Consider the following 26,783-nt stretch of genomic DNA (forward strand, 5'->3'; position numbering starts at 1 on the left):
AAAAAAGGAATTTCCCACAAACTTGTTTTACATTTGCAGGGAGTGTCCACTTTAACAAATATGGCTACGCTTTGAATTTTGCTGCTTAAGTAAAGATCTGCTGTCTGAGTGTGCCTTAAGTTTTTTAAAAAAAATGTTACATTTTATTCTATTGCTTCCCGTCTAATTTTACTTGATTTATATAATTACATTAAACATTAACGTTGCTTTGCCAAGTGTGAGCACACTTTTACGTGTAATTTCTCATCATTTGAGTCTCTTAAAAGCTAATGAGACCTGAGTAGCGTCATCTCCGTCAGGGTCTTTCTTAGAGAAATATTTCAATAAGCTCATTTGAAAAAAAACTGCCATCAGTCACATAATGACATTAACCTTGGCCTGATGCTATCAATTAGTTTACTCACATTGATGACTGATTAATGACCAAATGAAATAACACTACGGATAAGTTACGGTAATACATTCTGAAAGTCTGTTTAGCCTTTCAAATCTATATTGAGTTATCGCTAATTAATTTATGTGTAATAAATTGCTGCTTTAACCTTGGTTTAGGGCTACAGAAGTATAGACTAACAAACCTTTGACAGTGGCATCTTGTCCGCCATGTTGTTTTGATGTGCTTGAAAAAATTTCAGCAGGTACGCTTGCATCAACAATTACAAAAAGAAAAAAGACATTTTTTTCTATGCTGGCCTTCTACTCCTAAATGAAAGTAAAGGAAACACTGGGATACCTGCCGAGCATTGTTTGAACAAACAGGATATCTGAAATAATCCAGACTATAATAAAGATTTATTTAAACTTATTTGAAAAAGTTAGAATTTGGCTACAGCTGTTTGTCTCATTAAATTGTACAGGTGTGTCTAAAGAACTGGCCAGGGAGTGAATTCCATCGGTAATGAGATGGAAGATGTTTTTTTAGAGTGTTTTTCAGTGTTCCAGAACATAGAATGTAGATGCCACTTATATCAGTGCTGAAGGAGCATTGGAAAATCAAAGCATTTTTTATTCCTGACACCGCACTGAGAGAAATCCATTGCCTGTGGCACATTTCATGCAACGTAACAGGGACTTCGTACGTGCATGTGACCTCTGCAGACCATCCACTAAGTAACAATCTATTGGGAATCTGAGGGTGAAGACAATAGGTGAATCCACTTTCTCAGACCTCCCTGGAGACGGAGTCCTTTTTTGTTTGCTTAATCCCTCGAAATTCTTAATCTCAGGTGGAATTCATACAGCTTCAACCGGGGCTACTTCAGGGTTAAAGAGGTCATCTACTGAAAAATCCTTCTCTGTCTCCTCTTAAATCTCAGCATGTGGTCAAAAGCTCACTTCCAGTCCTTTGGTGCCACGCTTGTGGCACGGCTTGCACAGGATGTTCCAAAATTAGACTTGTAGCATTTTTGTTTACTCCTAGCGGTGCTCCTTAAATATAATTTGCAGATGTTTTTATGGTGATATAACACACTTGGAACAATGCATCAAAAGACAGACCTTAAGTAATGTTATACAGTGAGGAAAATTTATATTTGAACCCCCTGCGATTTTGCAAGTTCTCCCACTTAGAAATGATGGGCAGGTTTGAAATTTTCATGGTAGGTGCATGTCCACTCTGAGAGACAATCTTAAAAAAAAATCCAGAAATCACAGTGTATGATTTTTTAACAATTTATTTGTGTTATACTGCTGCAAATAAGTATTCGAACACCTGTCTATTCGCTAGAATTGTGAGCCTCAAAGACCTGTTAGTCGCCTTTCAAACGTCCACCTCCACTCCTAAATAAGTGGAGTGGAGGTGGACTTTTTTGAGTCTGACTTTTTGATCTGTTTGAGGTGGTTAGCTGCATATAAACACCTGTCCACCCTATACACCCCAAAGAGCTGTCCAAAGACACCAGAGACAGAATTGTAGACCTCTACAAGGCTGGAAAGAGTTAAGGGGCGATTGCCAAGCAGCTTGGTGATATAAAATACACCGTTGGAGCAATTATTAGAAAATGGAAGAATCTCAATCTCCCTTGGACTGGGGCTCCACACAAGATCTACCTCATAGGGTCTCAATGATTCAAGAAATGGTGAGAAATCAGCCAAGAACTATACAGGAGGAGCAGGTCGATGACCTGAAAGGAGCTGGGACGACCATTTACAAGGTTACTGTTGGTAATACACAAAGACTTCATGGTTTAAAATCGTGCATAGCACCGAAGATTCCCCTGCTTAAACCAGCACTTGTCCAGGCCCGTTTTAAGCTTGCTAATGACCATTTGGATGATTCAGAGAAGTCATGGGAGAACGCAATGTGGTCATATGAGATCAAAATGGTCCTTTTTTGTCTTAACTCCTTGCATAGTGTTTGGAGGAAGAAGAATGATGAGTACCATCCCAAGAACACCATCCCTACTGTGTAGCATGGGGATGGTAGCATCATTGCTTTGCTTTGGGGTGTTTTTCTGCACATGGGACTGGACGACTGCACTGTATTAAGGAGAGGATAACCATGGCCATGAATTTTGTGAGATCTTAGGGAATAACCTCCTTCCCTCAGTTAAAACGGGTCGTGACTGGGTCTTCCAACATGACAATGGCCCGAAGCAGACAGCCAGAATAACGAAGGAGTGGCTTGGTAAAAAGCATATTAAGGTTCTGGAGGGGCCTAGCCAGTCTCCAGACCTAAACCCAATAGAAAGTGTTTGGAGGAAGCTCAAACTCTGTGTGACAGTGACAGTCTAGAAACTTGATTGATCTAGGAAAGATCTGTGAGGAGCGGTGGGTCAAAATCCCTGCTGCAGTCTGTGCAAACCTGGTGAAAAGTTATAGGAAACGTTTGACCTCTGTGATTGTAAACAAAGGCTACTGTAGCAAATATTGACATTGATTTTCTCAAGTGTTCAAATACTTATTTGCAGCATTGCAATACATACACTGTGATTTCTGTTTTTTCGTTTTAGATTGTCTCTCAGAGTGGGCAGGCACCTACCATGATAAACTCAAACCCGGTCATCATTTCTAAATGGGAGAACTTGCAAAATCGCACGGTTTTCAAATACTTATTTTCCACACTGTATGTTGGCAATGGCAAAATCCGAGCAACTGATAAATGGCGTGGTTCATTTGGTCAAGTATGAACATTAAACCCTAATGCACACAGAACAACTGAACTCTTCTGTTGATGATTTGTTCGAGAGTAAAGGCTATCACACTATTGATTGATTGAAACAATTGATTGTTTTTACCAAACAACTGAATACAGGTGCTGAACACTTGAGTGTAAATGCGATCATCCAAATCGTTTTACGGTGTGTTTTACTTAATGAGTGTGAACACTTTTATCCTAAACTTACTGTGCTCAAACAACCGATCTTTGGCGTGGTTTGTCTGATCACAACTGAACTCTAAAAGACCCTTTTCAGTTTCCCTCATGCCTGCCCAAAAGAAAAGGAAGCTATTATAGATCAAATTTCACTTCTTGTATGAGGTGTTAAAAAAATACACACATGGTGAGGACAACATTTTGGAAAGTTATGTGCCTTCACAGTAGCATCACAGTCTTCCAGACCCAACCACCAGTCTCTCGTCACAGATGTTGTCTGTCCAAGAAAACCCACAGGCAGGCTTTTTTTAGCGCTGGGTGTGGATGTCTGTGCACTACTGCTACTATTTCATGAGCAAACAGTGGAGGCGGACACACATACTGACCACGTAAAAAAAGAAAATAAGATTTAAGTCACTAGTGGGTGCACATTGCTGTGACGTAACGGTATCTTGGTGTTATTTCTCACAAACACAAAAAAAAACCCTTAAATTTTGAGGCTTAAAAGAAGAACAATTTGCTTTTCACACTCAAATAGCATATTGTCTTGGGCTGAATATGACCCACTTTATTTGGGCTGTTGTCGACATTTGAAGACCTCTCCAACGTGTTTTTTAGTCAAAAAAATATGAGCGACATTGTGCGTTTGCTTCAAAAGTCAACTGTCTGGTGTCTAGAATTTAAAAATACTGTGGTTTCAGTGTGCGCAAATGATGTGACTCACAAGATGACTGCCGTTTTCCCCTCACTTCGTTTTTATATTGAGGGGACTGTTGTTAAGTTAAGCTTGTTTTTGGTCTTCAGGAAACTTACATTTTCGTTGCGAAGTTTATAACACATCTAATGCTCACTTTTAAATGCTTTGTGTGTAAAGAAATGGGGCCTAATTTGAATTTGAACTGATGATTTTGTTTTTATTCATCCCCTTTAGAGTATTTTATTTTAAAATAAACTAGCAACAGATGATAGTAAGCATGATTTATTTCAGAGACAATGACAATCATCTGCACCATTTTAAAGAATTGAGGTAATATATACTTAAATGTGCAGAAAAGTAATGATTCCATTTTTGCCGATCTTGCATTTATCCTACTGACTTAAAGCAACACTTGGTAACTTTTAAGTTTTGGTCGATTTTAGCGACGCTGGTGAACAAAAGCGGTGGTGTTTTGCCTTAAGGAAGACTGTGTTTTCCATGAGGCCCAGCGTTGCATTTCCCATGAGGACCAGCGGACACCCGCAGAGTGTCTTAAAATCATGATCGTCTCCTGCAGATGGATTAAACAACATTTCTGTTTCCAGTGGCTGTGTAAGGGTTGAACAGTAATAAGGTAATGAGCCCAGTTGTGGCTAAACAATAGCATATGAGGGTTAGCAACCATGTGGCTTAGTGTGGCTAACCGCCCCACCCGAACTCGTCAGCGCTGACAAGGCCGTTTGGGGGGGGTGTCACTGCAGCTAGTGAAAGCCGGGCCAATGTTTATTCAGTATGTCCTGGTAGCCTCTTTCTTTTTTCTCCTCAGACAAAACTTTTTGTCTCTTTTGTTGCCCTGCCATCTTGGCAGAATTCACGCAAAAGTGTTAGCATCGACCGCCATCTTTATAACGAATAGGAAAGGGGGAAGTGACTTATGCCGTAAAGCAGTCAGCACATTTGTATTTTTTTTTTTTTTTTTTTTTTTTGTGGCAGGGTTCTTGCCAGCCTCCTCGAAGTTAGTGTCAGTGAAAGCGATACAGACAAGACAAGATACAACAGGTGTCATTCAACTTGTTTTCAGTCGACATATCACAAATGGTTTTTTTTTTTTTTGTTATAAAGGTTGAAAAATTACCTAGTGTTGTTTTTTTTTTGTTATAAAGGTTGAAAAATTACCTAGTGTTGCTGTAATATAGAAAAAAATATGGAAAGCTTAAATTATTATAGAAATAATGGCATTATCTTGATCTTTTAGGGCATTTTAATCACCATCACCTGTATATGTACACATTGGATATACATACATTCATTAAATTATCTTCTAATTAGGTTTGGTAACCTCTGGATATCATACAATTCAATACAATGCAGTTTGTGATATATACAAGGCTTCCGATAACAATTATCACACAATATCGCAATTATCACAACAGCTATCTTTACATGACTCAGGAAATCTCTCTACAGTATTCTGCAATACAGCCATTAGAGAGGAAAAACAAACGTTTTGCCCCCTTGCAGACAATCTGTCAAAAAACATTGTCTTCCTCACAGAGGAGTTCCTGGTTGGGTCGGTGTCCTGATGGCTAAAAACAAGAATTACTCACTGGTTCAAAAAACGAGAGTCAAAAATTGCATAAGGCCTATAGACTGTTTACATGGTAACGATGCGACACCAAGACGCAACAATTGTGTTGCGGAATGGCCTCGCCTTTACATGGTGACCGCGAAAACGGAAGGCGAAGATGCAAACTTTTGATTCCAACCTCCAAAGCGGAAGGATTCCATTGCGGGGATTGCTCCGCAACCATGTGAATGCTCTCCCTCCGATGACGTCAGCACTCGGACACGTCGCTTTGTGCATGCGCAGTCTCAGCTAGTAAACATTTAAAACGGCAAACACGGCGGAACAACGGCTTAAATTGACTGTTTTTATCCTTTAAATTCAAACTAATTTTATTTTCGCGTCTTTGTGGTTTTTGAAGCAAAAGAAGAAAAAAAACGCATGGACGCCATTGCTTCGATTTTTTTTTTCTTAATTGACAACCAATGTTATACAATAATTTAAACTTGTAAAGTACAGCAAATGTACAAAAAATATGAGAGAAAAATTAAATATACCGTATTTTTGGACTATAAGTCGCACCTGAGTATAAGTCGCACCAGCCATAAAATGCCCAATTTTCCAAAGAGGAAAAAAACATATACAAGTCGCACCGGAGAAAAGGTCGCATTTTTGGGGGAAATTCACTTGATAAAATCCAACACATAGAAAGGCAATTTAAAATAAAATAAATAAAATATAACAGAGAACAACATGCTGAATAAGTGTACAGTATGATAATGTTACATGATGCATGAACAACGAAATGCGAATGTGGCTGGTATGTTAACGTAGCATAGCTATTAAGAGTTAATCAGATAACTGTAGCATAAAGAACATGCTAACAAGTTTACCAAACCATCGGTGTCACTCCAAAACACCAAAATAACATGTGAAATGATATAATAATGTGTTAATAATTTCACACATAAGTCGCTCTAGAGTATTAGTCGCATCCCCAGCCAAACTATGAAAAAACTGCGACTTATAGTCCGAAAAATACGGTACGGAAAAACTGCTAAATAAAACGTAGGGAGGAAAAAGGAAAAAGCTTTTTTTAAAAACACCATTGCTTCGAGGGGGCAGGTCTTCTGGGCTTGGGAGGTTATTGTCAAAGAAGGAAGTGCATCATTGGTTGTCACCTTGTAAAACTGCACTGCCCTCTACGGCCCAGCATGAATACTACATCGTTTTCACGCAGAATTGTGACATCGTTTGAATGGAGATGGAACCAAGACGGAACCATGTAAATGCAATTGTGTTTATGTGGAATGCACATGGGTGGTGAGTTCATAATACCATAACTATAATCAGGTGATAAATATCATGTTGTATTTCCTTGTCACAACAAAATCCGTTGAAGCATTTCAGCATTTGGCAAATGTCATATTATTTGTAATTTTTGCCTCATTTTGGCCACTTGGGTTGCAGGTGTATCAATCTACACCTTGTTAACAGAGGCTGCACAGATTGCTAGAATTTTGTCCAAGAACAATCAATAAAGTGGTAAGAACAGACATTCAATCTTCTAGTTGGATAATTTAAGTTTAAAGAAGGCGAGCCACATCATTAACGTACTGTATTGTCTGCTGCTGGTTTTAATTTAATGCGTATGGCCAGGTACATCCACACTGACGCTTTGTAGCTGGTCGGTGATGAAAACATTCCACCTTCAACCATATACATAGGAGCTTCCAGGAGTTCACACAACCATGTATAGCACAGAAAGTCCGGGAGCCTCATCTACGTCGTGCTGAATACATTTTTGTATATTCCATGAGTACTTCTTACTTCAAACGCACTTCATGCTTTTCTGTCTAAACCAGAAGACCGGCGCAGAAAATGTCAAAGATGGCGCTGGCCATGTTTCGCTTGAGAAACTTATGTATATATATACAGTGGGGCAAATAAGTATTTAGTCAACCACCAATTGTGCAAGTTCTCCTACTTGAAAATATTGGAGAGGACTGTAATTGTCAACATGGGTAAACCTCTACCATGAGAGACAGAATGTGGGGAAAAAAACAGAAAATCACATTGTTTGATTTTTTTAAAGAATTTATTTGCAAATCATGGTGGAAAATAAGAATTTGGTCAATACCAAAAGTTCATCTCAATACTTTGTTATGTACCCTTTGTTGGCAATAATTGAGGCCAAACGTTTTCTGTAACTCTTCACAAGCTTTTCACACACTGTTGCTGGTATTTTGACCCATTCTTCCATGCAGATCTCCTCTAGAGCAGTGATGTTTTGAAGCTGTCGTTGGGCAACACGAACTTTCAACTCCCTCCACAGATTTGTTATGGGGTTGAGATCTGGAGACTGGCTAGGCCACTCCAGGACCTTGAAATGCTTCTTACAAAGCCACTCCTTTGTTGCCCTGGCTTTGTGTTTCGGATCATTGTCATGCTGAAAGACCTAGCCACGTCTCATCTGCAATGCCTTTGCTGATGGAAGGAGATTTTCACTCAAAATCTCTCAATACATGGCCACATTCATTCTTTCCTTTACACGGATCAGTCGTCCTGTTCCCTTTGCAGAAAAACAGCCCCAAAGCATGATGTTTCCATCCCCATGCTTCACAGTGGGTATGGTGTTCTTCGGATCAATTCAGTATTCCTTCTCCTCCACGAGACCTGTGTTTCTACCAAAAAGTTCTATTTTGGTTTCATCTGACCATAGCACATTCTCCCAGTCCTCATCTGGATCATCCAAATGCTCTCTAGCGAACCGCAGACGGGCCTGGACGTGTACTTTCTTCAGCAGGGGGACACGTCTGGCAGTGCAGGATTTGAGTCCCTGGCGGCGCATTGTGTTACTGATAGTAGCCTTTGTTACTGTGGTCCCAGCTCTCTGTAGGTCATTCACTAGGTCCCCCCGTGTGGTTCTGGGATTTTTGAACGTTCTTGTTTTCATTTTGACACCACGGGGTAAGATCTTGCATGGAGTCACAGATCGAGGGAGATTATCAGTGGTCTTGTATGTCTTCCATTTTCTAAAAATTGCTCCCACAGTTGATTTCTTTACACCAAGCGTTTTACCTATTGCAGATTCAGTCTTCCCAGCCTGGTGCAGGTCTACAATTTTGTCTCTGGTGTCCATCGACAGCTCTTTGTTCATGGCCATAGTGGAGTTTGGAGTGTGACTGACTGAGGTTGTGGACAGCTGTCTTTTATACCGATAATGAGTTAAAACAGGTGCCATTAATACAGGTAACCAGTGGAGCCTCGTTAGACCTCATTGACAGCCAGAAATTTTGCTTGTTTGTAGGTGACCAAATACTTATTTTAAACTCTAATTTGGAAATAAATTCTTTAAAAATCAAACAATGTGATTTTCTGTTTTTTTCCCCACATTCTGTTTCTCATGGTTGAGGTTTACCCATGTTGGCAATTACATGCCTCTCTAATCTTTTCAAATTGGAGAACTTGCACAATTGGTGGTTGACTAAATACTTATTTGCCCCACTGTACATGCAGAGTGATTACAAAAAGAATGTGGCAAAACCATTGCGATATATATATATATATTTATATATATATATATATATATATATATATATATATATATATATATATATATATATAAAATAACTTGCTGGATACAAGTATTGTATATTACTTCAAGTTTTTATTTAATGCTTTACAAGTGCTCAACGTGACCACCACCAGTGGCACGGACAACATCAAGCCGATCTGACTTTTAATTTGTTAAAATTACTTACTTTTTAAAAAGACTTAATTCTTATTTTAATTCTTATTAAATTATTAATTAGTTTTGATTCATTAATTAATAATTCAGTTGATTTCAATGATTTTAAAATGAATAAATGTATGAGGATTTTGGCACATTCTTTTTACATCACTATGTTTAATTTTTTAAAACGAGATTAATCGCATTCAGATTTATTGCTTGCCAACACTAATTTTTACTAATTTATATATTTTTTTGTAGTGATGTTTAGATACATTTTACATTTTCTCATGTTAGGATGATTAAAACGGCCAGTTAAAATCTTGCTGAATCATTTGCACGTTTTCGTTCATCTTGGGTTTGCAGTCAGACAGCTCTGTCTTGGTAACACTTATTTTTCCAAGGAGTCCCTGAAGGCATCTGCTGCTTCCTCGCCCTCACTAAGGGCACACACACACGCACAACACAAGTGTCCACGCGGTCGCTCCACTGACAAGGTAGGATAACTACATTTTCCTCACTAAAAAACACGATCACTTACTATATCGATCACGACGAATCGGGAGTCTTCTCTCAAGACGAAACCTTTTTTTCCCAGCGAAAACAAACCGTTATACACCCACATAAATGGATTATTTAATATCAAAGCGAATTTTGCGCTATTTGGTTGAAATAAAATGGGTGGATTATTTTGGTGGGTACGGTGTAATGAGACGACATTAATGAAGGAGCAAAAGGACGACAAGGGTACCGAGCGGTCAGCCACTGCGGCGTTTGGCTGACACTCGAGCCGACACGCTGCCTTTGTTGACGGCGAATTAAATTTAGCGCCAAGTGGCATGTATGTGTGGTTACGTTCTTGGCTAATTGCTAGTTGCCTTGCAATATGGATAATGAGTTTTCGTTGGTTACGAATGAACTGACAATGATTACCTATTATGAATGGAGAGTGGTTCAAATTATTTCAACTTGGAAAAAGTGCCCTGGATCAAAAGTACGTTGTGAGTAGCGAAGTACGTATAAGTACCACTTGCAGTGTGCTCTTTATATACCACCATAAAAAATAACAATACGCAAGATACAGTAGTATGTTATACTGTATTTTTGTAGGCGTCTGTAACATTTAACATTTTTAATTTTAAAATTGTGTTAAACATATGAACTCTGGCTGGCATTAAAAGAGCAATCTATTTTAACTAGGAGGGCTGACAGTGATCGAATTATCGCTACCATTCTCTCTGTCACCAAGAATTTGGCGTCAATCGCTGTTAATGAGTGGTTTAAACATTCTTTTCTTCTTTTACTAAAACACATTCTCTGTGAATTTCAAATGTATTACAATCGCAAGACAAGAGACAACACCTAGTGTAAATGACATTCACATAAAAGGCAATTGGTCAATGTATTTCAGGATGCAAATTGTGAATTTGTTAGATCTCCGTTAATGGCAAAATTAATGTTTTAACACAGAAGAATGACATAACTTATGGGTGAATCTATTTTTCGATGTCAGTTATACTCATGTACAGTACATAGAGTAGTATCTCCATACGAAGTTAATTCGTTCCAGGACCTTGTTTGCGAGTAGAAATGGTCGTATGTCGAGCAGGATTTCCCCATAGGAATACATTGTAATTCCATGAATTCGTTCCACTGCCCGAAAACCTACACTAAATCCTTCATAAATGCAGCTGGTACTATTGAAAATAGCAATAACACATAGCAAACCAAGTCAATTATCAATAAAAATTGGACTAATAGTAGGGTTGTTCCGATCATGTTTTTTTGCTCCCGATCCGATCCCAATCGTTTTAGTTTGAGTATCTGCTGATCCCGATATTTCCCGATCCGATTGCTTTTTTTTGCTCCCGATTCAATTCCAATCATTCCCGATAATTTTTCCCGATCATATACATTTTGGCAATGCATTAAGAAAAAAATGACTAAAACTCGGACGAATATATACATTCAACATACAGTACATAAGTACTGTATTTGTTTATTATGACATTAAATCCTCAAGATGGCATTTACATTATTAACATTCTTTCTGTGAGAGGGATCCACGGATAGAAAGACTTGTAATTCTTAAAGGATAAATGTGACTTTGTATATTGTGACTAAATATTGCCATCTAGTGTATTTGTTGAGCTTTCAGTAAATGATACTGTAACCATTTAACTGTTCTGCCCAAATGCATGATGGGAAGTGCAACCATGACTGTGCGTAGTGGCACCAATTGATATATCTTCTCTGCGTTGGGTAATAACATAAGGTGTTAACAAAAAGATCAACTACTACTTTTCTTCCCCACATGGCTTCCCATGATATTTCTAATTGTTGAGAGAGGGATTGTAAGGCTTTAGCCATTTAAAAAAAGGATCCAAAGACTGGCAAAATTCACTCTATTCATTTTACGCTGCCTTATAACTCTATATTTAGGTAAAACGGTGCCATTATAGATTGAACGCGACAATGCGTGAGTGGGTTGTGCAGCGCATGCGTTAATTGCGTTAAATATTTTAATGCGATTAATTAAAAAATTAATTACCGCCGCTGACGCGATAAATTTGATAGCCCTACTTTAAGCCAAAACTAAATACTCTGGATGAGTGTAAGACATTTTGTCTGTAACGTTAAATACAATTAGGAAACGATTTAATTAAAATATATATATTAAAAAAAGGCATGTCCGATATTTTTTTGCCGATTCCAATACTTTGAAAATGACGTGATTGGACCCGATCGATCGGGACATCTTTAACTAATAGTAATAATACCCGTAATAATGAAACAAATTAGGTTCTAATGTGGCGGATGTGTTTTACGTAGTGTACCTGAACGCACCGTGGCTGACTTGACAGAGTGAGAGAGGGACTTTTTACTTTCACTTTGTTCAGTTGCAGCGGACTGTTTTTTTGTAACTGCATAAGTTTAACCGGAGGCTCCGAGATGGACCATTTGCATTTTTCAACGAACATGTATTAAACGGAAAAAAAATTGTCACAAGGTTGGTCAAGTGACAGATAGATTACTTTTCCTGCTGGCAACCACGTGCCCGTGTGTGTGGCTTGATGGTGTGGACAAGTAGTGTGATTTGACCTACTAGAAGTGAGAGATTGCAAACGGATTACTCAGAAAGAAAAGGATGATAACAGGAAGGAAGTGCCTAATGGAGCCAGAGTCTCGTCAGCCATTGTTTTTACTGGGAAAGTGCCATCATGCAAGTTGCGTAAAGAGTAATGTGGGTGGCGGGTGCTTTCCTGGCCAGCTGCCTCATCAAGTGTGCCTTTGCTATTTGTGTTGATCATGCTTGACCTTCCTGGCACAAGGATGAGAAGTCAGAATGGTTGCTTTGTTTTCCCTGGAAGGAACAGCTGATGAGACAGTAGCAGCAGTAGCAGCAAGTCACTGCTGCCACTGCATGAGTTGACTCTTCTTAACTCTTGTTACTGAATTGCTTGACTGCCATTGACGACACTGGACAACCAATACATTTTGACTGGGAGGGCTGGCAGTGATCATTCAATTGCGCTGAAAGATGAGCTTTTAAAGTCAGTCATACCCATGTACATAGAGTAGTACCTCCATATGAAGTTAATTTGTTCCAGGACCTTGTTTGTAAGTAGAAATGGTCGTGTGTCGAGCAGGATTTTCCCATAAGAATACATTATAATTCCATTAATTCGTTCCACAGCCCGAAAACCTACATTAAATCCTTGATAAATGCTGCTGGTACTATTGCAAATAGCACTTACACAGAGCAAAACAAATAAATTATGAATAAAAATTGGACTAATAGTAATAATGAAACGAATTAGGTTCTAATGTGGCGAATGTGTTTTGCGTGGTGTACCTGAACGCACTGTGGCTGACTTGACAGAGTGAGGGAGGGACTTTTTACTTTCACTTTGTTCAGCTGCAGCGGACAGTAGGCATGTTGTGTTGCACAGGTTTTAAATAAATGATTTCAAGTTTAAATAAATTGGAGGTCTAATGTTCCCACTATTATCTTATTTATTTAAAAGAAAACAAAATTAACTTGATTATTATTATTATTTTAAAACTTAATTAGTTTTAGTTTATTAGTTTATTTTCTAAATTTTTAAATAGAAAAATCCATAAGAGAAAAACTGTAAAATTGATTTTGATTCCTTTTATTAAAAAAAAAAATCTTTGAAAGATAAATCTGTAATTATTCTCTATTTGAAATGTTCATTTATACAGTGGGGAGAACAAGTATTTGATACACTGCCAATGGGAAAACCCTTTGGCAGTGTGTCAAATACTTGTTCTCCCCACTGTATATGGCGGAAAACACTCAGGTGACTTGAAGTTCTGCTCTGAGACCCCCAATTTGGCTAACTTTCAAAATTGTCTGATATGCATGTGTGATACATCCTTGGAAAGCTTAAAATCTCAATTTTCTGGGGGAAGAAAAACTTTGAACTGGAGGGGATTAAAAAAAAAAAAAAAAATTTAAACAGCAAAACCCTAACTGGAGGCGAGACACGCGAGAGCAGAATTACAGGCGCCATGATTTTAACGAGATATTATCGTGTACTTACCTTGTTTCGATCCAAAAACTCCATGTAGCATGTATCATGGAGTGTCAAGACACAGATGTGAATGGCCACAGACGGATTTTTGGGGGATTTTATGGGTGAAACACGGTAATAAAACAAGGATCGTGATGCAGAAATGGCAGACATCAAGGATTAGTCGAGATGTTCTTTTTCATATACAGTGATACCTCGGCTCACGAACGCTTAAGCTCACGAACTTTTCGCCTCAAGAACATTAAATTCGCGAGCATACAGTCTCTGCTGACGAACTAGTTTTCGGCGGACGAACCAATTCACGCGGTCGAAAAGCGCCACGAGAAGCTGACGCACGCTCACGGCGTCCCAGTTCGTCCCCTCACTTTCGTTGAGTGCGGACGTGGTTTGTGTTTGATAGAGATTTTGGACCATATTGAGTGTACATTTGCTATTATGGGACCGAAAAAGAGTTACCTACAGTCCTTATGGAAGGTGACTCGTGTTACCAATTCGCCCTCGACTGGTAATTGGCGGTGCTTTCAGCTTCCCACCGTAGTGAGAAGTGGACCGGCGAGTCACGTTGGCTCGTTGTCGTCGGTTGTCTTCGGTTCGCCCGATTTCCTCTCCAGAAAGGTGGCGGCGTGCATACAAACACCCAGAGGCGTCGGATGGCTTTTATTAACAACCAAAAGCATGTGGTGGGCACAGCAGTGGAGTCTACGCTAACTGCGCACTTTGCCGGTAACACTCTCCTTCCAAACAGTAACTCCCTCCCTCCCTCCTCCTCCCACTCCATTCCATCAAGCCATCAACTACCATCACAAAGGTAAATAAAACGACCTTATTATACAGTACAGTTTATTTCTTTAATTATAACACAATAGCACATTTATTATACATAAAATAAGGTATATTTTTGTGTAGTTTTAAGGCTTATTCAGTAGAAAATTATGTTTTATGGGGACCTGGGAACGGATTATTCTCATTTTAATGGTTTCTTATGGGAAATAAATGTTCGGAAGACGAACTTTTCGCCTTACACACGCTTTCTGGGAACCAATTATGTTCGTGAGCTGAGGTATCACTGTATATAGTTACCCTTTTTAACCTTTTTTTCCCAATTTTTCTTTTGTTTGGATCGATTATTTGTCATCTAACATATTGGGGAAAATGCGACAGTAACAAAAAAAATACAATTAATAGATAGTTATGAGGTAAATATCCTTGACTTTTTTATAGACGCCATTTTTTTCCATTGTGACGTAATTTGTTTAAAAGTTTAAAATATGCGTGTGAACAATATTTTAAAGTTGTTTTATTTTTTTAATGAAATATTAGACATCAATTAATGATTCTAAGATAAAAATGACAGACATTTTGATTAATAAATATAATTACTTCTTATTATGGCTGGGTTGAAACAAAAGCGGTTGCGCGACGTCTGAATACGGGAGTTTCCAGGGTAAAAGGGACAAATTAAAAATAGTTCGGGGGCTTAATGCGCCATGAATCTGCTATGGCAGCATATAGACATATTGTTCTATCAAACACAACAGTTCTTTTGGCTGAAAATACAGCAGTTTATTTTAAAGAGGCGTGCAAGAGCAGAAACGGCATTTTCAGTCTTGTCTGTGTTTTCCGCCATCTATTTATTTAATTAAAAACAAGGGGAAAATGTTGTTAATGCTATTTTACTTATAAACTTTAGAGTGATATTGATATTGTTTCTGTTTGATTTATATGAAATAAGTTTTTATTAGCATTTTATTAATTTATAATTTGATTTACTCATAATGTACACAAAATAATGAATGATGTACTATATATAATGAAGACCTAGTGTCAACATATGGATGTCACAATTTTGGTCATGTCAGCCACACTTCTGTTATACTGAATCTTAATATTGTGGCCTACATGACCCAAAATGCGCTACAATATTTCTTAATAACTGTTATTACTAGAGGTGTGCAAAATTTCCGATTCTTAGATTATTCGCGATTCGGCCGTGGAAGATTCGAGAACGATTCACAAACATCCAAATTCCGATTATTGAAATATGCCAAGTAAAGCGGAAGTACAACACACTCAGCGCGCCGCGCGGACTTCGGGACAGAACGGAGCGGGAGTAGCTAAACATTATGCTTCTCATTAACCGGCCCCTCGGGTAATGCCAACGCTCAACTCACGGCTCTAGCTCAACTCATGCCACGAGATAAAAAAACACAACAACATACCTGACTGGTGCCGAAAAGCTGCTACAAGTACAGCTAAGCTACATAATGTTACGGTAGATATCATTTATATAGGACTAGATGGATTGTAGACTTGGTAGCGGTAAGAGCACATCTGCAAAAAGCTAGATGCGGGCGTTAGTAAACGGCCGCCATCTTAAAGCAGTAAACCTCCCTGCAATGCTGTTGTAGCGAACCTTCCAAGCAAACCTAATTAACTTTTTATCTAAAATACTCCTAAATCGGTAAAATATTGACTTGAATCTATCTTTAAAATAGTTTAAAAATTTCACATGTCAAAAGTAGACAAAACAGAAATTATGGAATAACGGGAGCAATTTTAACAACTTTAACGGTTGATTCACAACATTAAATTAATTGAATGTAGTTTAAAGCTGCTGATACAGAATGGGGACTGGAGTTTTTTTATTTAATGTTATTTTTGTATATTTGTTTACTGCTATATGTTAACTTGATACTGAAATAGTAGTTTGGTTTAGCCTGAGTTTTTTTGAACAATTTTGGAACTAATGTACAAAAATTTAAAAAAATAAATAAATAAATAAAATAAAAAAAAGGAGGGGGGTGCATCAATAATCGTTTTATAATCGAATCGGAGCCTCTGAATCGTAATCGTAATCGAATCGTTAGGTGCCCAAAGATTCCCAGCTCTAGTTATTACACTGTTTTTCTACTCATATTTTTTTCCTGCTTGCATGAATCAATAATGAGATCAGTATGAGAAAAACCTACCATGATTAGTGACTTCAATTATGATTAATATTTTAATAACATATTTAAACATAGTATTTGTATTAGCGGGTTGTGCTTTCACATAGGGCTGCAGCTATCGATTGTTTTAGTAGTCGATTAATCGATGAACTAGTTAGTTCGAATAATCGAGTAATCAGATAAGGAACATGAAAAATTAAAATTCCTGAGCCTCAAACTTTTTTTTTTTTTTTTAGAATGCTCTTAACAAATTGTTCAGACACACATTCTCACAAAAAACGGCTATATAGACCAATAAACTATATTACGAATGCATAAAAAAAAAATACACAAACATTAGCTGAAACAAAAACTTTGCTTATGTTGGTGTTAACAGGGAGCAGCTGGATTTAGCCATGTGAAATGAGGCTAACTAGAGGGCATTGTATCCACCCAGATCAATAAAACTCAATGCAAACACTTTCAAAATATACCCATAATACCATTACAACCTCACTTTAATTAAACGAATACTCGAAGCAGCAAAATTTAATTCAAATCTTTTTTTCTCATCGAATATTCGAGTTAAATCGATTAATCGTTGCAGTACTATTTCACATTAATCAATACCCAAGAATTAGCTTTTAGTTTCAAAAAGTTTGGTGACCCCTGCTCCGCAACATGCCCTTGTTCGCTGTATAGGCGTATGAGCATGCAGAGATGAGCATTGATTAGCAGCTATATTAAGTCTAAATCACCCATCAGTGTATTTGATTGTATCAACTTGGTATCAACAGTGATCTGTTTACTCTGCAGTCACATGGAATATCTGACGCACACTTTTGGCATTCAAGGGAGGGTGGTGTATTTGACTTGAGCTATACATTGTAAATTGAGCCTTCAGCTATGTTCACACCGCGGGTTAATTCCGATTTTCTCGCCCATTGCGACACATCTGATATTTTTATGATTAATCACAATCTTTTCACACCCGACTTCGGCGTCTTTCATATATTGATATAAATCCATCCAATGCCTCTGCACTATGATCTGCACACATTCGATCTATACGTCGTCAACTAGTGAACTACGCCACAGCTGTTCAACAAAACAAACAACAGAAGCAAACCAGTAATGGTAGATAAAGGCACAAAAATACCTTTTCCTTCTTGATACCGCACATGAAGGTATTAGGATGAAAAAATCTTTGCTCCGGTTTAGAGCTGAAACGAATACTCGAGCAACTCGAGTAACTCGAGTTTAAAAACTGATCCGAGTAATTTTATTCACCTCGAGTAATCGTTTATTTTGACAGCTCTAAGCATCACGTTTCGCTCGGACTACTTTTAATGCAGGACAATGCGCTGACGTCACGTGCGTAGAGGAAGAAGCAATAAAAAAATATAAAAAACATTTCCGCAGCCGACAGCCGCTCCAAACTACGCCGACGTTGCTAAAAACTAGCCCGCGTGATGTTAAATTGGTAGCAGGTAGCATCTGAGGAGTCTCATAGAGATCACATGTATGTTGAACTAGATGCAATATGATAGACTCGGCCGCGTCTGGGCAGCGTTAATAAACAGCGGCCATCTTAAAGCAGTAGAGCGCTAAGCGCTAATAAAGAGCGCTAAGCGCTAAAAAATAAGATTAACGTTACTGTCTGAGTCACTAGCTCACGTAACGTTAGCCCTGCGGAGGGCTAGGTTTCTATTAATTATGACCACTTTCGATGCATTGCTAACGTGCCTTACATACAGGCTTTAACATAACATAGCTTTGTGGAGTGATAAGGGTGTAAAATAAAAACTCAATAATGCTAACTATCAATTTTAGCTTAGTAGTCATTGCTGGATAAAACACCAAGTAGCACTGGTCCCTAATGTGCTCCAATACAGCCTGTATCATACATTTATCTTGAACACTGCAAAAACACAAAATCCTATCAGGACTTACAGTTTAGAGTAGCGTAAAACTTAACTAGAACTTAAAAATGGCTTGACACAAATAGAAATTCAATTGAAACAGGTGGGAAAAAATCCAAACTTTTAAGTGATGTGTGTTATCAAGCGTAATGGCATTTTTAGGTATAAATATATATAGTGTATATTTTAATAAGATCTAAAGGTTTTTTGAGTGAAAGCAGTGAATTTGTCTTTTTTTTTTTTTTTTTTAAATTCTAGTTACATTTGAGATGCAATTGTTGGCTGTTTTCAACAATATACATCGAAAATAAAGACATTGATTGACTGAAAATGGTTCAAGATTAGATGAAATGTCTTGTTTTCTCATGTATATTTATAATTGCTCTACACCTAAAAATATATTTGTTTTATCCGATTACTCGATTAATCGATAGAATTTTCAGTCGATTACTCGATTACTAAAATATTCGATAGCTGCACCCCTACTCCGGTTGCATAAATCCTCAAAAGTTGCCACCAAAGCATAGTAGCTAAGCCCTTCCATAAACACGTCGACACGCAAGGGCGTAGGTTTGCATAGGGACGGTAGGGACATAACACTACCAACTTTTTAGGATGATCCAATTGGCCCCACCAACTTTTCGGCAACCTTATTTGCATTATATAATGACTTCAGTTATACAGATCATTTTGATTGTCTTTCCATATGCCGTAAGGATAGAACTGACCCTACTATTATTGAGTGAATTATTTTCATTATGTTCAGACTTACATTTACCCCTTTTCACTTGCTGAATGTGCCAGTCCATTTTTTCCCCTCAAACGCATGTTTGATTGGTTGATTACTGATACAACATTTGGACAACATGCCGCCTCCTCCACCCCCTTCAAAGAGGAGGGATATTAGAAGGTTTTTTTTCAGCCAGCAGCACCAGCAGCCACTGTAAGTAATGTAAAAAAGACGTCAATGTTGTGGAGGTGGGCAACACCCCACATATTTTGCTACTGAAAATCCGACCTGCATCAGCGTTAGCTTAACATTAAATTGTGTGAATGTGCTAACCTGACAAACTCGAGTAGGAAGCTGCTTAGAGAGAAGTATCCTCCTATATGGATGTTTTCTCCTTAAACTGTGAGAAATGTTGTGAACCCAGGTTTACTCACTTCTCCCCAATCGTCATTTTTGTTTTATTTATGTGGCCTATTATGTGGCCTGAGAGCAGCCCAAAGGAGCTTTCATTTTATGTTGAGTTTGGCTGTGCTTGCAGACAAAAGCAGTAGTGTTTTGCTCCATTTTTATTTGTTTTCGTTATTCCTGACAAAGAAGTTTTTTCATTTATATGTAATTATTTTATTCAGACAGGCAATGTTGAGTGGTCTTAAGACAAATGTTTAATTTTTTGCATTCCTGGATAGCTAACAGATTATTAACACGTTTGTATTTATTGTGTATGTTAATGTAATTTAAGTTATGTTCAAATATTGCAATTTAAATTTGCTAATAACATCCAGACATTTATGTTTTCAAAATATTTCTTTAGTAGTTTTTGAAAACAAAGGTTTGAATCGAACAGTTTATCACCTGAACCAATACATATGAAAGTTAGCATAAGTCTATACAGACTTATTTTGCATTGATGATTTTTTAGCCTATCAATTAATTAGGTTGATATTCGTGAGAAATGTAGCCCCGACCCCCATTCACCCAATCAGATTGGTCTTATTAATGTCCTGTCTCCAGCAAAAAGTGTACATGCATATTATCCTGTTATGTCGTCCCTATCAATGTTGAGACCAAACCTACGCCCTTGTTGATACGTGATGACGTTTTACAGTGCACATGAGTGTGACACTATGGAAGTGTTCCCTCCACACTGTGAGTCACCGTACGGTGTGAACGTAACGTTAGATAGCCTGGCTACATAGTCCGCATCATGTTCACGTTTACAGTGAAAATTGCAGGAATTAGTATGGTTATGTAATCCTGGACAGAAGAATTTGTAACCTTTATGTCATAAAATACACTCATCTACTTGTACATAAATGAACAATCAGAAAAAAACATTTCTATTTGTGAATTGGCATAGCAAAATGTGTTGGAAATCGTGCAGATTCCTTGCCTGGTATACCAGACTCACCGCTGTTCCAGCAATTGAGTCTGGCGACCGTCCGGCGGATCAAATTCCAAGGGCGGAGCAAGCCACAACAAACAGACAGCGGAGTGGACCAATCAGCAACGGGCAGACGTGACATTGTTAAATCGACAAGTAATTAGCGTGAGCGGAGAATGGAGAAGTTTATTCAACATGGCTAGCGCGAGCCACGTTGACTGTTGTCAATGACTTGTTTCAATGTGTTTTTGGTAATTTAAAACTGGTTTTACCGCGGATTGGAACATATTCTCGGCTCTCCCGTTTGCCATCTGTGTTGTTGTAGACACGACTTTCGGCACGCAAGAGTGACGTTACCCGTTAAGAACACGTCACGCAAATAAACGAATCTGATTGGACGATTGATTTTGTACCTTGCTCGAGAGGCCGTTAAGGGGCTGGGTCCCAGACTATTTCTTACAGTGTTTGAAAAATACAAGGAGAATAGTCTGGCTGTGCAAGGCAAGCAGATTCCCCCCCAAAATGCTTATTTCACTGGGCGAAATTTTGTTTTAATTGGCATTTTTTCATTAAATGTAGCATAAACACTTGTTTTATCAAATGAAAGGTCCACTATCATGAAATAAGTATGATCCAAATAAATATGGTTCTCCGCTGTGAGTCTTAAAGACATCATATCAGACACAAACAGGAATTTGTGAAAAATTATTTCCTGCTCCAAAAAAACTTATATAAACTATAGTTTAATTCCCAATACAACTGTTTGGAAAGTGCTTGAAAAAAAGATCATTGCAAGGATCAAGTAGATCCTCTGTGGGTGGATGGATGTGTTTCTTTCACCAGGTCAACCTCACTTGAACCAACAAACAAGAATAGGCTTTGTCCTCATCTTGTCTGATAGGTGAGAAATTCTTTGGAAGTGTTCAGTGTTGAAGGAGGCATTTAACTCAGAGCTAAGGGAAAAATAAAAATAAATATCGTCATTATAAAATACATTTTCATTTTTTTACGCCAAAAAATGTCACAAAGAAAAAATGATGTGTGGAACTATCTTTTATAAGATCTCCAAGTTTATTTACACTCTAGGATTAGTTGTTTCCCCTCTGATTGTTTTTGGCCATGCTTGTACCAGTAGCGGAAATGGCAGCTTGAAGGGATGACTGTTGACTCTGTAGCTCAGCCTAAAAGAAAAAGTGCACATGACTGCTAAAACAACCAGTCAGGAGAATCGTGTGCGACACAATATGTGGCTCCTGAGCATGGTGTGACACTAATAACAGACTCGGTGGGAAGCAGTATTTAAAATTAATAGGCATTTATCATTGCGCTTTCCTTTTCCAGTGGCAAAATAAATAATAGACGTGTTTGAGTGATGTGGGTGTTAGGATTATACAACACAAGCAGAAGGTTTGATGTATTTATAGAGTGCCATTTGTTAAGCCCTGTATGTCAGTCCCCAAGAGTTTAGGTGACATATTTGCTATAGTGATGTGAATCCTGATAAAGATATGTGTATTTTTATTGTCCCTAATATGAATGATTGGCCTTTTCACGAGGTCATTATTACTGTTCAGTATGTACATGCTTAATAAAGAGCTGACCTTTCGGAAAATAGTTCTTCTATTCCAGACACTCAAAGAACAGACATTAGTGTTCCTGCTGTTCTTGTGCACGTACTACCTAGTGAAATTGCATGATCTATGTTTTCTGTAGGAGTATTGTCCAATTTGAAAGTTACTGATTGTCAGATGCCAAACCAGCGGACTCTTAAGTGTGTGTGCTGCATTTCAACAGCAAGGCGTGATGCCAGCTGGCTTGCATTTAACGACACATTGACCTAAAAGATGGATGCTTAGCAGGATCCTAGGCCATGCGGTGAAGTTATGCCCCTGCAAACAAACCATTCGTTGTTGCTTTGGTTTAGCCACCAAATAGAGACATACAAACTGAATATAGCCTAGGGCTAGCATTCAATGTCATGGGTATTAGTCCTTGATTGTCCGGCTCCCATGCTATAGTGGGACTACTTTTAATGTTTAACTCATTGGCTGCCACTGACTGTGACAGACGTCTACTCCATTAGAAATGGGAGTGATGGCAGTGAAAAATAAAATCTGGATGCTGCAATAATTAGTAACCATAGGCCAATATCAAATATCCACAATCCTTCAGAGAAAGCGTTTAAAAGGGTTGTTTTTTGAGCAAATTTATGCATTTACAATGCTAACCAATCTAACTCATTTCAGTCTGGAGACTACTGATGCCCAGATACATATTTTTTTCTTGATTAAAAAACGTTTTCTTGATAGTGACCCAATTCCTACATTTATAGACTTAAAAATAATGAATTTCTACTAATTGTTCTTATGATGCACGAGCTGCAGTTACACTTTAGGCTGTAGGTGGCAGTCGCAAGTTTAAAAAAAATTCTCAAACGCCGACAAACTTAAATACTGTACCATTCTGCTGCTTGTCAGATTGTGTTTTGTAACAGAGCAGGATGATGGAGTGTTCCCGAGGTTGCACCTGCATCCAATTAGAACTGATCAGCATTGTACCGTATTGGCCCGAATATAAGACGGCCCTGATTATAAGACTCAAGTTTGAAAAAAGACTTTTTGAACACCAAATTAGTTTTTGTACAGAAAATAATTACAGTACATCCGAAACAAATGATTGTAACAATATATTTGAGAGAAAAAGCATGTTATTTTGCCTCATTCAAATCTTAATATCTGAACATTTAAATATGTAAACTAGAGCTGTCCCGACTAGTCGACATAGTCGACGTCATCGATGACGTAAATCCGTCGACGAGCAAAACATCCCGTCGACGGTTAATGAAGGGTTAAAAAAATATATGCGTGGAAAGTTCAGAATGTCGGACGCTCTGTATGCAAGCGGGGAAAGCGGCACAAAGACAAAAAAGCGCACCAGAGTGTCCAAAACATTGACTTATTTCAAAGAAACAAAGGAGGGTACATTGTTTTGTCCTGTCTCTTCAATGCCAAGCTTGGCTGCACGTCGGCCGAGAATGAACACCTAAAGCGCCGTCAACCAGTTTGTAAGTCCATCTAACTAACTAACGACATGTTTTGTTGAAGTTGCTAAGCCTGTCACGATATGCAATGAGTCCAATTATCGCACGGCAAACAAAAATTAGTCCGGTAATTTTCACGGCTGCCTTTTATCGCTGCGTGCGTGCGTGCATACGTTGGTGCGTGCGTGCTGATGGCTCCAGTTCCTTTCTCTTATCAACACGCTGTAGAATTAAAGTTCAGACATACAAAATAAGAACACACATCCATATTAAACACTGTAACATTAGCACTGCTACACTGAGGTGAATGGGGGAAAAAGGCAACTTACTTTAGCCTGTTAAAAAACATTGGCAGTTGTCTCGTGAAAGCAAACTTGCGGTTAAAAGGTGACACTTCAAACAGGAAAAATGGCTGGTTAACAACATTTGCAAACGAAAAAAATGACCCCCAAAAAATCTATTACTGACACTACTTGCAATTACAAAAAGTGCTTTTTTTGCTGAGTGTAAAGCTGAAGTTAGCGGTTTAGCGAACGTACTTCCGGTAAACATTTCAAAATAAAAGCATGTCATGTTCTTCATATAAATAGCGATTTCTGGAGTTAATCCCACAAACTTCAAAATTCAGCTTCTACACTAAGAATACCTTTAAAATGACACTCTTTATGAAAAATCAGAATGGCAATGAATAATTATTATAATACTATTATATATAGTACTATAATATTAATGCGAGGTGTTTTTTTTAAGAATTTTTTTGAATCATGTTGGAAAAGAAGTTGTTCTGAATCTGTTTACATTCCATTCTTTTGCACTAGTTAATTCTATCAGCATTTGAACTTGTTTATTTTTTTATTTATTTTTGTTATTTACGTGTTTATTTGTACTTAAATAAATAATTTACGTGTTCCAATATGTTTTTTGAATTGATAAGCGTCAACAAAAATTTCATTGCTACATTAGTAAAAAACATTTTTTAAAAATGTTAATTATAAGATTAGTCGACTAATCGTAAAAATAGTCGGCTGACTAATCGGGAGAAAATTAGTCGTTTGGGACAGCCCTAATGTAAACTAAAGTGCAATCACATTCGTAATTTAATGGCTTCTGGTTTTTGAAATGTAAATAAACCAATCTATTGTGATAAAACAACAAAGTTGCAATAATTGCATTAAGCATCAAAGTGAAGTCTAACTGTAAAGCCTGAGTTATACTCCCGCGTTGCGGTGACGGCGCAGCGACATTCAACATTCGATAGTTCTGCGGTGAGGGAACGCGTTGCTCTGTAATTCACCGTCAAGCATCTAGATGGGTGTGGCGTTATGTTTGTACGGTTTTGGGGCATGCTTGTTGACTTCCGCTAGTCTAGTTTAACGGAGAAAACATAAACAATGCAAGATGGAACTCTTGAATGTAAATCTTCTGCTCATCAACATTAAATAAATGTTGAACATACAAATGTTGAGGGGCAGGCGACGCAGAAGACGGTCTCGAGGCGGTCTGGCTGACTTTTGATGCCGCACAGAGAGTTCTACACTCGGGTGGAGAGAGCTAGCTGTGGCGGCTAGCTTCAAACTGGCGTCGAGCACTGCGTCCAAGGTCTGCAAAGCCCTCCAGCCCGATTTGTTTGCCGTGTCCTACAACCAGCCAGTGGGAAGCCATAGCAGATTTCTGGCGTCTATGGAACTTCCCAAACTGCGTTGGGAGCCTTGATTTTAACGTTATCATGAAAAGCACCGAGGCACTCTCAATCAGTGATGATGTATCGTGTGTGAACTGTCTGTTATTGAAAATTAAAGATCAAAACAACTCTTTTGACACCAAATCTGTGCTTTATTCTTCATATAAATAAGTCACAGACTCACAGCAAACATATGTACACAATAATAAATGATGAAGTGCACCAACCAAAAATACGACATAAAGTGATAAAAAGTTGGCAGTTTTTGGCCGACTGAGTCACCGCTTCGTGTGGCCACTCGATTCCGAACACACACGTCTCGGTGGTTCTTCCATTTTTTTTTTTTTCAATTGCCGACCTTGCCATTTGTCATAATGTCTTGACGAGACTTGCTCTTCGATGATACTCCCGTCGGCTTGGTCCATTTTTGTGTGTTGAAAAATAATGTTAGATTCTATTCTACAATGGTGGTGATTTCCAGAAACCACAGTCTGAGCGGACCAATCACAGTCCGTTTTCGCCACGTCATACGCGTCTACGCGACGCGAAGGTTAGAAAATTCGACAGGAGCGCGTCAGGCTACGGTGCAGGGTCGTAACTCAGGTTCCTTGACGGTGCAGGTCTGACGCGGAAGTATAACTCGGCCTTAACTGTAGTCTTGAAACAAATCTGAATAAGGAAAAACATTGCAATAAAATAATGCAAACTGGTTAAACTAAAAAGAGTAGCTGAGATCTGTCATGACAGATCATCGCTTCAATGATATCTGGCGCCATCTAGCGTCGTGAATGGGGAGAGTAGCTGAGATCTGTCATGACAGAACATCGGCTCATTGATATCTGGCGCCATCCAGTGTCATGAATGGGTATAATGTCTAGACCGCGAATATAAGACGACCCCCTCTTTTTCCGTGTTATTTCAATGCAAAAAACACCATCTTATATTTGGTCCAATACGATGTTTATGTCCAGGCGATCCTGGGCTAGGCTGACGAGATATTGACTTGCTGGTCGCCACTTGACACCTAGTCGCCACTTGACACATTATACTCTTGAGTCACGTTGCATTTTGCCAGTTTCGCCCCTCCCTTGTTTTTTTTTTTCTTGTTTTTTTTTTTTTTGTCTGACGGTCTCGTTTTGAAATCAACTACCCTGTGCAGATAAGTGTTATTTTGTTATCTTATTGGCTCACTGCCTACCGCCTTGACTTACCTAGGCCTAGAGTTAGAATTATTTA

At 38.3% G+C, this 26,783-nt stretch overlaps 1 protein-coding gene across 2 annotated transcripts in view; it reads left to right on the top strand.

Moving 5' to 3' along the window:
• LOC130922834 (equilibrative nucleoside transporter 1-like) overlaps positions 1-26,783 on the top strand; it is a 78,356-nt gene that overhangs the window by 18,973 nt on the left and 32,600 nt on the right. The window contains exon 1 of one of the 2 annotated variants that reach the window (XM_057847989.1): positions 9,689-9,804. The exons of the other annotated variant lie outside the window; for it this stretch is intronic. The gene's annotated coding sequence lies outside the window, so the exon portion shown is untranslated. Of the gene's footprint in view, positions 1-9,688; positions 9,805-26,783 lie in introns of those variants that run through there. 2 annotated transcript variants of the gene reach the window in all.

The sequence above is a fragment of the Corythoichthys intestinalis genome, chromosome 10 (genome assembly GCF_030265065.1).
Source record: "Corythoichthys intestinalis isolate RoL2023-P3 chromosome 10, ASM3026506v1, whole genome shotgun sequence".
In the NCBI taxonomy this organism is placed as follows: Eukaryota; Metazoa; Chordata; class Actinopteri; order Syngnathiformes; family Syngnathidae; genus Corythoichthys; species Corythoichthys intestinalis.